This window comes from Acinonyx jubatus, chromosome C1 (genome assembly GCF_027475565.1).
Source record: "Acinonyx jubatus isolate Ajub_Pintada_27869175 chromosome C1, VMU_Ajub_asm_v1.0, whole genome shotgun sequence".
NCBI lineage: Eukaryota > Metazoa > Chordata > Mammalia > Carnivora > Felidae > Acinonyx > Acinonyx jubatus.
In genome coordinates this window covers 98615125-98634405 of record NC_069381.1, presented here as the reverse complement: position 1 = coordinate 98634405, position 19281 = coordinate 98615125, and the positions used below count along the sequence as shown (strand labels likewise).

General features: G+C 41.9%; 1 long non-coding RNA gene across 2 annotated transcripts; it reads right to left on the bottom strand.

Moving 5' to 3' along the window:
• Positions 1-870: 870 nt before the first annotated feature.
• On the bottom strand, positions 871-19253 carry LOC106969659 (uncharacterized). Of its 2 annotated transcripts, XR_003420528.2 has the most exons (5): positions 18687-19253; positions 18382-18471; positions 12729-12863; positions 10921-11009; positions 871-2134 (listed from the first exon to the last, which is right to left on the bottom strand). It is a non-coding gene; the product is annotated as an uncharacterized LOC106969659 (long non-coding RNA). The 2 variants fall into 2 exon arrangements; XR_003420527.2 differs by having other exon boundaries at positions 18382-19250.
• Between the last annotated feature and the right edge of the window lie 28 nt (positions 19254-19281).

The window sequence follows — 19281 nt, the reverse complement described above, 5'->3', positions numbered from 1 at the left end:
TCTCTCCTGTCTTTCTTTAAATCCTACTTAGCCTCCGGCAAAAATTCTTCCCCCATGAAGCTGTTTCTGAGCAGTTCTACACGCCACGATTTTACTCTCGCCTTTATACATGCAATTTAGCACAAAATCACACACTGTTTTGTCTATTGGTTTTCACTGCTGTGTACTTGGACTCCCTTGAAGATGATGACAAAATAAGGATGGGGGTCCAGGCAGCCCTTGGAAGGCTGCTATTAAAAGAGGGCCAAGCGGATAAACCCAGGAAGGCCTGCTTGCTTCCTGATGGTGTTTGCTGGGACAAAGCAGTTAAATCACAGCCTAGAAGGGGGGTCTGCAGTAATCACTACAGGAGCCCAAGTGCACACTGAAAGGTATGGCTCCCCCGGATAATGGTATTTCTGTGTCTTCTCAAAGTCATAGCCTGACCTTCAGCATTATCTCATCTCTCAGCTCAAATCTAACTGTCTGGCCTAAGATGCATCCTTAGCATTTTCAGTTATAGGGTCCCTTACCCCAAACTCTAAACAACATATCAAATAAGAACTTGATGAACACCTTGGTCCTATATCACTTCTTCAGAATAAGCCAAGATGCTCAGTGAATCTAGCCTGCGGGCAGTTCATAGCAGAGTGAGAGCCTTTCCCTTCCCTTCACCTTCTACATTTGCAGTTACCAGATGTTACTTCCAAGTATTCACGTGTCATTCTAGGGACAGCGATTTAGGTTTTGACAGATAAAATTCCAGGACCTTATGATACTTGACAGGATTTTGACGAGCCGGTTCAGGTAGCCATATGTTACTTAAGTGGAGCATCCAGGCCTCACACCTAGGGTAGGTGAGACTAGAAGTAGGACAGGGTTACAGCACACAGAGAGCAGTTTCTATTGAGAGGCAGTGGTGCCCCAGGAGAAGCCGTGTCACAGCTGCAGAATGAGAGGCTATGAGAAAAATGATAACTGTCTCCAGTTCCCCCACCCTTCCTTTTTATCCATTTTCCCCGCCATGGCCCAATCAATCCTCCTGTAGGCCCTGAGTACACTTTGTGTTTCCATCCTTCTTTCCATTAACTGCCCCGCCTCTGAATTGCCCAAGAAAAAATGTATCCTGGCACCTAGCTACACATGAGAAAGTAATCTGTGGACTACCTTTCTGATTAGCTTAATGTATTGCCCTCCCATGGAGGCAAACCCTTACTTTACTGAAATAAAGCTATGAGTGAAAATATCAAACAAGAATATCCAACTACTGAGAGATACTCGGGATATCGAAGTGTAGACCAGTGATCCTCAGCAAGGAAGACTGGGGCCGGGGTGCAGGTGCTTTTTAACAGTACAGACATCACCCCCATTGCTGCAGTTAAGAATCACCATGTACCTTGAGACACATTTGAAGAGAACACGTTTCCTTTATAAACATGCAACCATTGTGAAAGTTTGAGGTCAACCAATGCAAATAGCTACCTTTAGAGAAGGAAATGCAGTGCCCCCTGTGGGTCGAATGTCATACTAGGCATTTGTCTCATTCAAGCCTTATCCTGTAAGGTGGGTCTCACCTTGACCCATCACCATCACCATCACCATTTTACAGAGGAGATAACAGGTGCTGAGAGGTTAAGTAACTTATTTAGGATCACACAGCCAATAGGTTGAACCAGAATTCAAACTCAAATCCGTCATCACGACCCATACTATTTCTAAAAGAGTAGGGTCATGTGTAAAAGTGCTACAAGAGGTTTAAAATATTACATAAATACTGGCCATCACATTATTCCATGTGTTAACACATGAGGATTCACCGGGAGCTTTCGGCTTCGCTGCTCACGTGGATTTTTCAGCTGTCGGTGAGGACAGCTCTTCTCCCTGGAGGAGACCGCAATGCTTCCTCAGTTACACTCGGGCCATTTTCCATCACAGCACTCCCCTGGTTCGCAAAGGGGCTGGCAGTGGAACCCGCAAGCCTCTCCCAACTGGCTCTAATGACACCACCTTGTCGTGTCCCCAAGCATCCTTTGGGGACCACCTCTAAGCCTTCAGAAGATGGGTGTCATCTGCTGAGGTGATGCCTTTTCCGGTTGGTCCAACCTGGCGTCCGAGACCAGCTTATGCGTTCCTTCTTGTTCAGCCTCAAGGACACCTGGAAAGAAGAGATTTAATTATTATAAATTCTTCCTTGAATCCACTAATGTTGAGCACTGGTCCTACCTCCTCTGCCATGGCCGACATGCCGCTTTTCTGCAATCAAATCTATCACTTTTTCCAGTTTTGTTTCTTCTTTCAGGACTTCTGTTTATGGACGTTTACACATAACTTCTGCACCCTGAGATTATAGTAAAATATTTATCTTTACATTTTAATACTTCCATGTTTCTTCTTTAATATTTAAATCTTTACTCCATCTTAACTTAATTTGGGGTATAATCTGTGAGGTAAGAGAGTTAACTAGTGTGTTTTCAAATTATTCTCCAATACTATTTATTAATTAATCCTTACCCCACTGACGTTTTACGACATTACACTGCATGTTCTTATATACACTTGTGTCAGTTTCTGTACTTTTGACAAACTTTGAGACCTACAATTTCAGCCAGTCTATATAAGAAAGGAAAAATAATAGGTATATACAAACACATTTTTCCCAGCTATTCCCTGGATCTGGGTAAGAAAGAGACCAAAATAGCGGGGGAAATTAAAAACAAATAGTGAATCATCAGAAGGGACTTACCAGCTCAGTAAATAAAAGCTTGTAAGAATTTGCCCCGGTGTAAATGAAGTGTTACCGTTCTCCTTTAATGTAATGAAAAAGGAGTAAGCATAATCAAGATAGAGACATGCCTGTCAGAAAAATGCTTGGCTCCGTTTAATTCCTCTCCCCACCTCACCTATTCGTGAGCCAGCATATTTTATTTACTTACCCACCTTCAGGGTCAGGCCTGAGCATACTCGGAACAGAGTTCCTGCTGTGGGCAAAAATTATACTGGGAGTCCCTGTCTCAATAGGACCTGCCCCATTTGGTAACTGCAACTATTAAAGAGACAATTCATGGAAAGCAGTTACTACATGGCCTGGCTGTATCCATTTGCTAGAACTGCCATAACAAAACACCGTGGATTGGGCGGTTTAAACAACAGAAATTAAGTTTCTCACGGTTCTGAGGGCTGGAAATCCAAAATCAAAGGGTCATCAAGGTGCGTTTCTCCTGAGGCCTCTTTTCTTGGCTTGCAGATGGCACCTTCTCACTGTGTCCTTACACTGCCTTTTCTCAGTACACCTGCCTTCCTGGGGTCTCTTCCTCTTCTTTATAAGGACCCGTCATATTGGATTAGGGCCCACCCACATGACTTCATTTAATCTTAATTACTTCTTTAAAGGCCCTATCTCCAAGTACAGTCACAATCTGAAGCATACTGGGGGTTAGAACTTCAAAATACGAAGTTCAACATATGAATTTTGGGGGGATACGATTCACACAGTAACACGGGCATATATGAAGGAACGAATAAAAATTAGCGATTAGGAAGTACACGTGTTGGGCAAGGCAAACGAATACTGATGCAACCACATGAGGAAACATATGAACAACGTTGCTCTTTCCTCCTTTTTGACAAAGAATAGATGTCTAATGTTCGAACAGCTGGGACACAACAGAAAGCCTTGTCCAAATAGCTACTGATTCAAACCAGGTCAGAGGATACTTGAAGACTAGAGCACAACAGCTCAGCAGGTGGACACTGCTAAGGGAAGTGAATTGGCTAATGGCCTCCCCAAACCATAGGTTACTATTTTAAATGTTACAAAAGACCACGGAGCATGAGAAGATGAAAAATAAAACCAGTGTGGGTCCAATCTTCAAAGGAGGAGAACTGAGTGATAGGGGCAGTTTGGCTGCATGTGACTAAACTAAATTGCTGAGTACTAAGCCAGCTCTGGGCTAGAGGTAGATCACAGTCTTTTCTGTCCTGGGGCTCTCGGGAGAGAAAAGAGCTTTTTCCTTTTTTCTTTCTTTCTCACTAAAATCCTCTTGCAGTCCTTGAAGATGGAAAACGTCTGTGTGTTGGGCAAAGTCATGCAAGAGGGGCACAAATACGCTTACCCCTAGTGCTACATAATGTGAATGTAAAAGAGGGCTTACTTGGGGAAAAAACTTCCAGGCAGATCTGAAGGAGCCGGGCAAGCCTCTGTGCTCTTGGTAGAGTTGTAAGCTTAGGCAGGGCATAGCTTCACTAGACTTATCAGGACCAAGCATTTAAGTAGAGAGTAGTCACCCACCTCCCATTACAGTGAAAAGTGACCCTCCCCCCAACATCGCTCTATGTATTTGTAGAAGAAGAAGAGTAGGTAACTATGACGCTATGGAAGCCCCCAACTGAGAAAATGGCCTTGTTAAAAAGGGGATCACCCAAAGCTCAGGACCTGGTATTAGGTCATTCTCCCTCCAAGGGCTTTCAAGGCCCTCCAGATGGGCTCTGCTCAGTCAAGGAAAAGAATATGTACCTGCCATCGTAGGGAGGGCAATCCTCGCTACCTACAAATATCACTGGACTACTGCAGGTCAGTTGAAATGGCAGCACGTAGTGTAACTGATTTTCTTCAACAGCTCTTGCATAGGTGTGGCCACACACGAAGGGTGAGCCGGGACTCTGCAGGACTCTTTTTTTGCATTAGGCTTATGACTTATAACTTATGACTTAAAAACCAACAAACAAAAGAGCGCCTGGGTGGCTCAGTCGGTTGAGCGTCCGACTTCGGCTCAGGTCATGATCTCACAGCTCGTGAGTTTGAGCCCTGTGTCGGGCTCTGTGCTGATGGCTCGAGCCTGGAGCCTGCTTTGGATTCTGGGTCTCCCTCTGTCTCTGCCCCTAACCCACTCGCATTCTATCTCTGTCTCTCTCAAAAATAAATAAACATTAAAACAAACAAACAAAACAAGAAAACCGTCTGGAGTCACATTGTGAGAAAAGGCCATGAACAAGGGATGTGCAGATTCCTTTTTGTCATTTGAAGACCACCAACAGTCTCTCATCCCTGGAATACAGACAGCCCTCTGAGTTCACTAAGTGATGAAACCTCTTCCTTTGATTTTCCACTCTGCTTCCTGTGCTCAGTTGCTCCCTGGACCCTGGACGAATGGTGGTCCAAATGCTATCATTAACACTATGAAGACAGTAAAAATGTCTGAAGCATATATTGTGGAGCAGACACAATTTACATCAAAGGAAGAGTGTCGCTTTAACCAAAAGATTGCATACATTTTTGGTAGTTACCAAAAACAAACAAACAAACAAACAAACAAACAAAAATCTGATGATTCTCAAATTTTTATCTCCAGCTTTCATCTCTCCCAACCCAGACACGTTCCCAACTACTGCCCAGGCGCCCCCATCTGAAGCTACCTCATTCGAAGCATATCCAAAACAAACTCAGTTTTGTGAGTTATACTATCTACCGAAGTCATCCAAGTTAGAGCTTTCAGTCATCGTTGACCCCTAGGTCCTAATTAATTGATCATCAATTTGTATCAATTATACCGCTCAAGGGCCTCTGTTTTCATACTATTACAGTTTTGATCCTTATTGTTCCTGCCTTAGTTCAGTATCTTCTCTCAAGTAAACAACTGCTCAGCCTCTGAACTAATCTTCCTGCCTCCAGTTTCATTTTCATTTCTGAGTTTTGATCAGAGAACCACCCCTGTGAAACATGGTGGGTGGGAATATAAGCCTGACCTCTCCTGAACAAAGTACTTTGCTTCGGGAGGGACAAAGCAAGAATCCATTAGGTCCAATTCACAACAGAAAAGTGACAGAGCTGAGGAATACAGGGACAAATCTTTCCTGGTCAATGTGACTTGATGCTATGGTTTGACCCAATGATTTTGGCAGAGTTCTATGCATTCTCTTGAGAGGAGATGTTCTTGATGAGAGATGGGAAGACAGAGGGAAAATGGCTACTCAACTAGGGGGTTAAATTAGCCAAGACTCTATTGGGACTCAGGATAGGTGACCCTTACCCGTTGGGATGAGCACTGGGTGTTGTACGGATACCAATTTGACAATAAATTATATTTAATTAAAAAAAAATAGACGACCCTTAGCTTTCCTTAATTAATATGCAAAAGAACTCGGATATGTACACACTCTAAAAATCATAAAACAAATTTTAATTTATAGAGAAAAAAATCACTCCTAAATCTACCACCTGGTAATGACTACCATGTCTGTGCATACTCTTCTAGTCTTTTCCCAATATGCATACATATTTTAGATAGCTTCAATCATAGCCCTTGTCTTCGGTAAATATGTAGAATTATATATCTAAAGATGCGCTAAATTAGAAAAACAATTGACCTGGGGCACCTGGCTGGTTCAGTCAGAAGAGTGTTACAACTCTTGATCTCAGGATTATGAGTTTGAACCCCACGTTGGGTGTAGAGATTACTGAAAATAAATAAACTTTAAAAAAGAAAAACAGTCAACTCTACCTAATCTCATGCATTTCACTGGAGGACTTTTCAATCTGGAGTAAGGACATCATTCATTAGAGAGTAGTTCCTAATGGTGAAGGGTGAAGTTGGAGCCTGGCTGTACCTACACAATTTTGTACAAAAGGAAGGGTGAAGAGTTTGGTAAGGTGCTACCCATTTAAAATCAATGGACTCCAGATATGGGGAACATGCCTAAAGTCTAGAAAATAAAAAAGAGAATCTCTTACCTTCATAACGCATTCTTATTAGCAGCATCCTTAAAATAGAGTTAATAGTACCGGGTTCAGGGGCGCTTGGGTGGCTCAGTCGGTTAAGCGTCCGACTTCAGCTCAAGTCATGATCTTGCAGTTTGTGAGTTCAAGCCCCACGTCGGCCTCTGTGCTGACAGCTCAGAGCCTGAAGCCTGCTTCAGATTCTGTGTCTCCCTCTCTCTCTGCCCCTCCCCCACTCACACTCTGTCTCTCTCTCCTTCAGAAATAAATAAACATTAAAAAAATGTTTTTAATAGTACCTAGTTTACAGGGCTTTTGTGAGGAATAAATGATGTGAAATTGAGTTGTAAACTATTAAAAAATGGTACAAATGTAAGGAAAAACTATTAGTATCACTCCTAATCTGTATCTCTCACTAAACTCCAAACTCCTAAAAGACAACACCCTTGCTTTTTATCTCCCCACCGAATCCCCCAGAATGCTATAATATAGAACCAGAAACAGAGCTCTGTTGGAGCTGAGAGAAACAATTTTTTCCGGAATTGTCAGGGACATCTCGCCAAGAGTTTTACAGGGGTAATAATAGGGACCCGGAGCTATTTTTAATATTTATAAAAGTCTAACCTGATATTATACTATTATCAGCAGTACAGCTTTATAAGCTAAATAAAACATCAATGCCTTCTTTAATTTTTCTTGTTTTCCCTTTTGTATGCAATTATACAAAACAAATGTGTATCTCATAGAAAAAATAATTGTTGCTTTATTTAATAAATACTGTGTGAGGCCCTGGGGTAACTGCCAAGGAAAAAAAGATGAATAAAAGAAGTCATAATCCTTGCCTTCATGGAACTCAGTCCAGGGAAGACAGACAAGTTTAATGTGCGAGTTGGCATTATACGACAAGGGCAATCACAATAAAGGGAATATATGGAGGACTGTTAACCTAGACTTAAGTGGGGCTGGGTGGTCACGAAAGGCTTCCTGGAGGAAGTCAAACCTTAAAAGACTTCTGGGAGTTATCCAGGCAAAGGCTGTGGGTAAAGGAAGGAAAAGAGGCCAAATAATATGTCCAGGAAGAAAGGAATATATGCAAAAGACAAAAGGAGACAGAAAACACTTTACCAAGAAACTTAGTTCAACAGGGTCCCCATGTAGAATCAGGGTACCGAAGTGGGTAAAGATAGGATTTGCAGAAGGATGACATTTTACCCCACCTTTTATTTTGAAAATTTTCACACCCAGAAAACACTTGAAAAACTAGTGCAATGAATAGCCATATACTACCGCCCAGCTACTCCAGGGAGTGGTGGAGGGGGTCAGCGGGGAGAGGGAGAAAGAGAATGAACGCATGAATCAACCAATCAGTAATAATCTGGCAGGGGCGCCTAGCTGACTCAGTTGGTCGAGTGTCCAACTCTTGATTTCAGCTTAGATCATGATCCCAGGGTTGTGAGATCGAGCCCCACATCGGGCTCTGTGCTGAGTGTGGAGCCTGCTTAGGATTCTCTCTCTCTCCCTCTGCCCCTCTCCCCTGCTTGTGCGCGCTCTCTCTCTCTCTAAAAATAAAAAAATAAAAAAATTAATAATCTGGCAAAATGTTAATAACTGTTGATCAGTTGGGATTTCTAGCACTCTTCAGATGCTCCTTCTCCTCCAATCTGTAAATAGAAATCTTTCTAGATCTTTCCTCCAGTTTTTCCTCCCCTCCCTACTTGAGAAACTTTTAAGATTAACTGGTCATAAAAACATTCTGCTGTAATGTGCAGGCAATGGGAATATTTAGCCCAGATAAACCAGTGTCTCTCAACACATCTTTCATAACTAAGCCCCTAAGGTAAATTTTCAGACTTTTTTTTTTTCTAATTGCCTCCTCAGGAAACTTTAATACACAGATAAGCTGTAATTTGGCTTTGTAATGTGCGTATATGTGTATTATATATACATATACATTATATATAATACATTATATATATTATGTATATATAATACATATGTTTTATACTTTGAAAAAGATTTTTTTATACCCCGAGAACCAATTTTTGCCTTCTTGTGGGCAATATCACTCCCAATGAGAATGCACGGATGAACAGATCTAACACAAAGAGGAATAAATCAGATTACGATAGAACGAATTCCTATTCCAATTAGTTTCTAGAAACAATATTAATGTATTAGCTACTTCTCTAAATGTAAAGTAAGATAAATTCAAAGATTTTTTAACCAAAAAAAGTTCACTCCTAAGTCTTTGGGTCACATCTTCCATGAAAAACTTTTTATTATAAGCCACTTGGCCACCATAATTAACACCATAATGAACATGCTCCAGAGAACCCAACAGAGTGATAAAGGACCTAATTCATCAGTTGTCACCTGGTCCTGACAAAATGAATTAAATAACATAAGTCTCTTTGGGGAAAGGTAGGGGGAGAACCATAGTAATCCCAAGTAGTTTGGGGGCAACGTAGAGGGACCGACCCAAAGTATAGAAGTCCTAGAGATGGAGAATGCTCTTTGTAGGGGCAGCAAAATTTAGGCAGGCGTTGGAATGAGAAGACTTTATTGAAGACAAACTATCAACGACACCGTCTTACCAAAGTCTAGAGCAGTGCTGTTCAGCACACATTTAATGTAAGCAGTCTACGCAATTTTATTCTGGAAGCCACATTACGGAAGTAAAAAGGAACAAGTGAAAATAAGCTTAATAATAGATCTTATGTACTAGAGTTCTATGAAAAGATTACCACTTTCATATATTGCAACAGTGGCCAGTGCAAAAGAAATAATAATAATAAGCTATCAGGTCATGAAAAGATGCAAAGGAATCTGAAATGTCTGTTACTAGGTGAAAGAAGCCACTCTGAAAAGGCTACATACTGTATGACTCCAGCGATACGTCATCGGGCAAAGGACAAGCCACAGACAGTAAAAGGATGAGGGCTTTGCCAGGAGTGTGAGGAGAGGAAGAGGTGAATACGCGAAGCACTGGGGATTTTTAGGGCAGTGAGATTACTCTGTGTGATACTGTAATGGTGGATACATGACATCATACATTTGACAAAACCTACTGAATGCACAACACCAAGAGTGAGCCTTAATGAAAACTGTGCACTTTGGTGATAATGATGTATCAATATTGATTCAATTACAACAAAGGTAATTCCTTAGCGCAGGATGCTGATGGTAGGGAGGCTATACGTGAGAGGAGAGGGGATCTATAAGAACTCTCTGTGCCTTCTGCTCAATTTTGCTGGGAACCTAAAACTACTCCAAAAAATAAAGTGTCTATTTTAAAATACACGTATATTTATAATATAGGCCATTTCAACATGCAATCCATATAAAACGTTACATTTGAGATATTTGACATTCCTTTTTTCATTATAAATCTTTTCAAACAGGCATGTTTGTACACTTAGACCATTTCTAATTTGTATTAAGCACATGTCAAGTGCTCAAAAGCCACATGTGGGACAGCGCAAGTCTAGACAGTGGTGGCACCAAGCCACGCTGGATACGTACATGAGGAAAATGTTTTTGCTGTGCAACCAAGCTTCTGAGTCTTCTTTCCACCCAGGTCACTGCCTCTCAGCTCTTGTCATATAGATATTTAGGAACAGCCTCCCCAAGCACCCCCTCCCCAGTCCAACCCCCCAGAGAGTATCACTCCAAAGATTTTCCTGATGGGACTCTGTCTAAAAGAGAGGTGTGAACACTGAAGAATATAAAGGATATATCACACCAGAGTTTCCTGAAAACACCATGAACTCCTCATTAATAAAAGGACAAAAAGCTTTCAGGTCCTGCACACTGTGCAAAAAAAGTGAAGAATTTATTAAAATGCAGTGCAGATTGGAATGCTACCTAGAAAATAGGTACTTAAGAAAAAAATAGTTGCTGTCAATATAGAAATAAATAACTGGGCTTTGCCTCAGTTGGTGGAGATTATATAGATTTCTGGGCAACCAGGAACATTATTTATATATATTTCCTAGGAACATTCCTGGAACTAATGTATAGGCTTCTCTCTAAGCCATGATATATTATAATCTACTCATGTTCTAAATGCTATTACCAAGATGTGGGTGCACCTCAGCCCAGAAAAGTTAGCAGTCATTTGAATTAGAAAAGGCACCACATTAAATCATAATCTGCCCTTTTATATTCATCATTTTCAGGTTCTATCACTCAGAGAAGCGAGAAGGAAAAAAGGGCATTTATTTGCTTACCATTTTGAACAGCAATTCCGAAGGAAGGGAAAAGAAAAAAACAGAAAGTGGCCTGACTATCACAAAAAAATATGCAGTCCCACAGAATCCTGAAAAGAAAACAGCATGATATAACACAGGCTGTACACATACAAGTTTTATTTATAGTCACAAAAACCATTTTTAAATGCCTAGCTCCCATCCAAGTCCTCATTGAAATGAAGGAGAGGATTTAAATTAGTATTTAACCATATATGGTATTTTTCTTTTTTTTTTAATTTATTTTTTTTCATATGTGGTATTTTTCAAATTAAGAATTCTACATGAAAAGTCAAAATATTTTCCATATTTATAATTAAACCTTTCCAAATAAGTATATTAATATAATCTTAACATAATTTAATAAAATGACATGATATCTTGGACTTGATTTAAAATACCCCAACAAATAAAAAAAATAATAAAAGTAACAGTGGCGGAAATATATGAAATAAAAATGAGAGAATGCTATGAACTGGTGACACCGAATGATAGATTCTTGGAGGTTTGTTATTCTCTCTCCACTATGTATAGCTCATATCTAAGGTTTTCCAAATAGAAAGGTTCAAAATTGTGGGTGGTAAGTTTTAAAATATATGGGTATCTTTAACAAAAGAAATTGTTAACTGGTTATTTCTGACTCAGGGCCTGGCACATGAGATTTACTATTTACTTACACCCTTTTAAACTATTCACATGTTTTGATCAAACATTATTTTCTCACTAAAAAAAAATCTACACACACACACACACACACACACACACACACACACTAGTGTTTTGGTAAGGGTAGAACACTTAACACTTCCTGAGGATACTGGTTCTGCATTTAGCTCTGTACCTGATTAGTTGTGGGTCCTTAATCAAGTTACTTCTGAGTCTTATTAAATAAGGAGAACATTTAAATGAAAAAATACATTTGAAAATACCCAACACAGTGTCTGGCACAATATAGGTATTCACACAGTGTTGATTTAAATGACATTTAATACTTGGAGACAACTAGATTTACTATGGAGACAGGCCCACTCATAACATGTGGGGGGCCAGGAGCAAAAGGAGAAAAAGAGGCATTAGCCCATATTGTTTTTCTCTTTCCACCCCATGGAGGACATCCCAACAAACTCCATCAAGCTCCACCACCCCCAGCAGCTGCCCTTTGACCACTCCTGAGGCCAAGGTGAAGGGGGGTAGAGTGGGATAATGTATTCTTAGTATTCCCTGTCCCCTGGGTAGGGATGTGACTGCAGAGGAGCCTGAGTAGTTCCTTTCAAAGCAAAGAGCTCAGGGTAGGGGACCCAGGTGCCTGAACTAAAAACTGTACCGATCTGGGGCACCTGGGTGGCTCCGTTGGTTAAGTGTCTGACTCTTAATTTTGGCTCAGGTTATGATCTCATGGTTTGTGAGATCAAGCCCGCGTCAGGCTCTGCATTGACAATGTGGAGCCAGCTTGGGATTCTCTCCCAGTCTCTCTTTCTCTGCCACTCTCCTGCTCATGCTCTCTGGATGAATGAATGAATGAATAAATAAATAAGCTGTACTGAATAGAGACGAGCTGTTATACTGAACAACTCAACAGAGTAAGAGTCAGAAGACATGGATTCATGTCCCAGTTCTCCAGTAATTTCATGTGACCTCAGGCCATGTCTTTACCTAGCTGTGCCTCAATTTTCTCATATATCCATCTAATAAATATTTATTGGGCTCCAGTCACGGGCTAGACATGCATCTAGATACTGTGAATACACAGAGAACACCACAGACAATAGCCTTTATCTTCAGAGACTTACCATTCTGATAGGGAACAAGCCATGAAGATATCTGGGGCAAATGGTAGTCCAGACAAAGGGTCTCTTCTACATCAAAAGTTTCGTGATTAATCTGGCAAGTTGACATGTTCATTAAATACAAATAACAAAAGAATCCTAAGGGAAAAAAATAGCCTATGTTAAATTATAATGCAATATTATAAAGAGTGCAAAACATGCCTTTTATTTTTTCTTCTTTTTCATTAATTTTTTTCAGTGTAGTTGACATGCAATGTTACCTTTCAGGTATACGACACAGTCATTCGGCAAGTCTAACCATGATGCTATCCTCACCACAAGTGTCGCTACCATCTGTCGCCATACAATGCTATTACAGTATCATTGAATATATTCCTTATGCTGTGCCGTTGATTCCTGCAACCCATTCATTCCGAGACTGGAAGCCTGTATCTCCCACCGCCCTTTATTCATTTTGCCCTTCCCCCCTTCCCTCCCTTCTGGCACCCACCAGTTTGTTCTCTGTGCATACAGGTGTGATTTTTTTTGTCTGTTTACTCACCTAAAACATGCCTTTTAGTATCTGTTCTCTAAGAACATTCACAACTACTGCTCTAATTTTAATCACAAGAATTATCACCATCCGCAGTACAAAATCCAATCTCAAAATGTGCCATTTTCTTTGTATTATTACCCAATTTATTTATGTATATTTTATGTGGAAGATAAACTTATATAAAAGATAATCTAATCACAAAGTGTTTATCCACATTAATTTTTTAGTAAATATGTTAATCTATCAGGAGCTTCATAAAACATTTATTTCAAAAAAGGTTAATAATGAGCTTTACTATTTCATAAACACAGAAAAAGGAATTCACAGAAAATGAATAAAATGAATAAAGTGTGTAATCAAGTACAATCTAAGAATAGCTTATATTTATGCCAAACCAATTAAGATTGGGTGCAGCTTCCTGACTATATCCACTATGGGGTGTTTGGGGTCAGGGCAGAGCATTTGGTCAGGCAGCTAGGAGTCAAGTGAGATGTTAAAGAAGACTGTGGAGAATTTTTTCTGAAACGGTGGGTAATAAGTAACAACAGATCTTATGAGTCGTTTAGTTCCAGTCTGACCTGAAAGTAGTTACACAAGGAGAGCTCCAGAGCTCAGATCATTCTAGGCCTTTCATCCCACACCTTCTCAAGAGTGAAGAGCTGCCCAGTTAACGTAAAATCTCAGCTATAAGGAACTATTTATACTTATTAGATCTCACAATTAGAAACATCTTGGGGCACCTTGGTGGCTCAGTCTGTTGAGTGTCCATCTTTTGGCTCAGGCCATAATTTCACAGTTCGTGAATTCAAGCCCCGCATCTGGCTCTGTGCCAAATTATCTGTCTCCCTCTCTCTCTGGACCACCTCCCTTCGCGTGCGCCGGGCACTCTTTCTCAAAGATAAACATTAAAAAAAAAAAAAAGAAACATCTCAAGGCACGGCGAATTTCTAGATAAAATTGCAAAGCAGCCATAATGCAATGGGACCAAGTTTTCTCTTACCCATCTCAGTTCAAAATAAGCAAAATAGAAGTGTGCGCTAAGCTTTGGAAGTAGGAGAGCATTTTATTGCAGCTAATTCCACTAGATGGCACTAAAGACTCTTTTAGGAATCAGGCTCTTTTAGGGGGAAAAAAAAAAATCAGGGTGAGGCAGTAGAAATGAGGTTGACTAGGCCGAAGTTGCAGAGGGAAAAGGTAGAGTTAAGGGAAGCCCCTCCTAGAAGATAGCTCCCATGAAAGCAGGGATTTTGGCTCTACACAATGATGTATCTTGGCACACAGTCAAAAGTCCCTGCCCTCATTACCGTTCTAGTGGGGAGCAAGCCACAAAGACATTTGGGGAAAACATACTCCAGGTGCTCAAAGAATATCTGATGAAGAAATGAAGGTCCTGAATAGCCACTGAAGATCATGACCAAATTAGGGTTTCAGGAAGATTTTTGACAGGGTCATAGAGAATGGACTGGAAACAGGGACACTAATTAGTAATCCAAAGAAAGCCTGCTAAGGACTTGAACTAAAAAGCAGGAATAATAGGCATAGAAGGGAGGGAGTAAATTCAGAGATATGATGTGGGCAATAATGATAACAGTAAAAAAAAAACAAAAAACAAAAAAACAGCCCCCATATAAAACATGGGCTAGTGCTCTATAAACGCCACCTCCAAATCTCACAACCATCAGGGAGGATGAAGATTTTTTTCTTTTTTTTTTTTAAATAGGGCTGAGGACCCTGGGGAATACCAGTGTTTTAAGAGCCCGGTGGAAGAAATAGTGCACTGCAGGGAGAAAGAGAAGGATTGGTTAGAGAGGCAGGAAATGGAAGGAAAATCGAGAACAGTGTTATAGCAACCAAGGGAGGAGAAAGAGAAAGTTTCAAGCAATGAGGCAGCGTTGAAAGCAGGGGCACCTGGCTCAGTTGGTACAGCATGTGGCTCTCCAAGTCTTGAGCTCCAGCCCCACGATGGGTGTCTCCTTCTCTCTCTCCGGGAGGGAGCTTACTTTAAAAACAAACAAAAACGATAGCAAATTCTGTTCGATCATAACTGAAAAGTATTCACTGGATTTAACAAGTTGGAAGTTACCAGGGACTCTGGCAAAAGCAATTTTCAGAGAAATGGTGACAGCAAAAGCCAGATCCTAGTGTTTAGGAGTAAAATGCAAGAATTAGAGAAGCAAGTGTAGACTCTTCTTTTTAAGAGGCCACGGGAAATCAGGAGCTAGAGAGGGGCATAGGGTAGGAGATTTAAGCATGAGTAGGAGTTGAAAGAAAAGTCCACCAGAAAGGAACGGATGAAGACAGAGGAGAGAGAACAGGCAGATGAGGCTGGGCCTCAGACCACAGATCCTAGGAGGAAGGATTCTCTTTCCCTTGAAGGAAGGAAAAAGGATGGGGAGTGAGAAAGAAGTTTAATGGTGAAAGGTAAGTCCGGCATAGCTCTCTGGTTCACCTTCTATGTATATTCACTCAGTCTCTGCTGGTGCTAATCGATCAAAATGTCCAAGCAAGCCCTGATTTCTTGATGGGTCACCCTGCTTTTCCATCCTTCCTGCCTTTGGTACTTTCCCTGTCCTGGGCTACGAGAGTGGGCTGAAATTCTTTAGACACCCCGATGGACCTGATCACTTTCATCAGTCCTATTCCTCTGACCCTGTGACTTCTGTCCTTCCCTGTAACTATTTGCTGCCTGGGGTCCTCAGAAAAGATGAAGTAGTCTGTTAGCATGGAATAAAACACTGAGCTGATTCCGGGAAAGGAGAATCCTTAACTAATCCTCGCTTGTGATCTCACGCCATTATCACCTATGGTCTGCACTAGCCACAAAACTCTTGGTTGCCTGTAGTCCTGTTTATCCTCCTTAATTGGACATCATCATTTCCTGCCTCGCCAATAACAAGTCCTTATTACATGTCTACTGATTAGGCACTAGGTTGGTTCCCAAGGGTTCTCATCTTAATAGAGACACAGTGTATTTGTGTGTGTGTGTGTGGTGCATACATATATACATGCACCCACACACACATACATAATAAAAACACTTAATACTACCATGTGACACAAACTGAAAAGAGAAAAGTAGAGGAAAAGAGCCACTGGAGCTCAAATTTGGGGCTCTGAAGCAACAGGGAATTTCGAGGCAGTTGTATAAAGCAGGCCTGACCTCAAAGGACGGGGAGGTTTAAATAGTAAAGGTGGAAGAATTCTGCAGACAAAACTGGCAAAGGCCAAGAAGTGTGTTTGACCATGTTTAGGGGGGTAACTAAAAGGCCAGGTTTATCGATGTATTAGGGAATCCAGATTTTATCCTATGGCGATAGGGAGCTAGTGCAACTTTCAGAATGAAGACTGACTTGTACCATGTTTTCACATGTTTTTACAATTAATTTGGGAAAAATCATAGGAGTGGTTGAAAAAAAATGGAGGGCAGGGATAATTCAGAGACTACCGTAATATCTGAGGTGAGGGTGTAATACTACAGGTAAGGGTCCTGTATTCATCCTAAAATTCTATGCAGTATGATGTTGGCAGTGGGCATGGAAAGAAATTGGTACCTGCCTGGACATGGAAAAAGAGAAAGGAAGCCAGGAACACTATAAGGTTTCAAGCTGGAGAGAAGGGGGAATAATGATATCCTTGAGAGAATAAAATAGGAAAGTTCAGAGAGCACAGTTTAGTGAGCAAAAAAGTTCAATGACGTTTAAGGTATGTGGGGTTTAGGAAGATGGGGACACAATGAGTGCAGATTTAGAACAGCTGTGACCAAAGCTCAGGGGAGAAAGTGTGGATGTGGGAATCATCTATGTAACATGACCAATAGAGAAAAAAAGGTAGGGTATAAAGAGGACGAAGGGAAACCAGGGAAGGAGAGTGTGAGAAACAGCCCAAGAGATTAGGCCAGAAGAGTAGAGGATTCAGAAAAAGAAAGCAAGTTTTAAGGATGAGGAAGTACATAACAATGGTAAGTACTAAAGAGGCTGTATATTGGGGAAAGTATATTGACGAAAAGTGACTTGGTCACTTGTAATCTACAAGTGAAAAGTTTCAACAGAAGAGAGGAGTTGGGGCGCCTGGGTGGTTGTCGGTTAGGCTTCCGACTTCAGCTCTGGTCATGATCTCACGGTTCATGGGTTCGAGCCCCACATCGGGCTCTGTGCTGACAGCTCAGAGCCTGGAGCCTGTGTCAGATTCTCTTTCTCCCTCTCTGTCTCTGCCCCTCCTCCGCTGGTGCACTCTCTCAAAAATGAATAAACATTAAAAAAAATTTTTTTTTTAAAGGAGGAGTTTGTTTATTTGAGGGAGGAAAAAAATGGGTGGTGATGAACACAGAAAGCAGGACAATTCTTTTGAGAAATATAGTGGTGAGAGTCACAAAAGTCAGCTAAATTGAAAGTCAGCTGAGTCGAGGGGGGATGTGCATCCCCCTTTAGGACTTGATCACAACTCTTGGCAGAAAGAACATGCCAGTAAAGGAGTGACTGAAAATGTAGGAGCAGCAAAGTTTTGAAGAGCCAGGAGAGGTTGGAGTAAAAGAGCAAAGGTCTTGAGGAAGAGAAGAAAGGCAGTCAGGATGGGTGTGAGAGGAGGTCGACAAACCATAGATTTTTAAGCAGAAAGTGAGTGAGTTTTCCAGATAGTCTTGCTTTTCTCACCCCATTCAAGTTACCTGCTGAGTACATAAGGTATTAGATGCTAGAAAGGAGAGTCTGAGTCAGAAGGAGGAGGAGAACCTGAAGATATCCAGGTAAGGACTATTTTTTAAGACCTTCGTGGTCATACTCATTTTTAGAAATCACAAATCATTTTTATGTAACAGTGGCATTGGACTCGTTGCCATGCTGTATTTTGGAAATGGCCAAACATTTCCATTTTTAAAAACGTTTATAGTTTTCATACTCTAAAGTCAAGTGTTATTTTGTCTTGGGTTTCAGATTCCGTATTTTTGTAAGCTTAGGCTCCAGGCTAAGTGTGCCTCTAGCATGAACTCAATGCAACAGCTGCCCATCGGGTCCAAATCAACTAGGGAAGGTCAGGAACAAAACCAGCAGTGAGAGAACCAGGCATACTGGACAAGCTTAAGGGACTGGAAATAGAACAGTGGAGGGGAAGGAGCTAGAGGGTTACCATTTCTGGAAATTGTGGAGATACAGGTCCCAGATCTCGGGTGTGGCAAAGCCCCCACAGGGCCGAATAAGGAGACTCCTGGTGAGGATACTTGAAGAAGGAGACAAAGAAATTGCCAAGGCTGCCTGTCGCGTTCATCTTCCCAATTATTTTGTGAGCCCACAAAGGGTTCCCTCCCTCTTGGCCGGGAACCACTCTCCCATTGTGACCAGTCACGGCCCCCCTTGGACTGACTGATCAAAACAGCCGGACAAACTTGCTCCGTTTCTGGTGTACGAAACTGTAGGCTTCTGGGTGACAAATACCTAACCCCTCTGGCCTTCCGCGCCCCTGGCCCCGAAGGGTCACACAAAGACCCATCCCAGGGGAACCACGAAGCGAGCCCTCGGTTCAACGGTCTCCCAGACGGGTCCCCAGAACCTCGGGGCCTGAGCCCCGGGAAACGAAGCTCTTGTAACCTGCAATGCTGGGCCTGGGGGATTCCTGGACTAAAATAAGCTGAGGAGGCCCAGGAGGGAACTCGTGGGCTCAGGCCGGCCGAGCAGAAACGTCCTTCATAGCGTCCGAAGCCTCTGGGACGAGGACCCCCTCGTCCTACAACTCCCAGCAAGCTGTGCGCTGAGCAACTGACAGCACCACCGCCAATGGAAGGGCCCGGTCTGGGTCCGTGGGCCCAATCCGAGGGCGCAAAGGAGGCCGTCCCCGTGGCAGACCAGCGGGGCTTTTTAAGTGGTCAACTGGCCTCTCTGGTCGCCACAGCGATAGAGGGATCGTCCCCGTAAAAGGGTAACGCTGCTTATACTATGCCGCTCACTTCCAGCCTCGCTCTTTTCCTCCCCTCCGCCCTAGCCCTCCTGCCGCCGGACGCCGGCACTTAGCTAGATCCCTCCTCTACCCGTC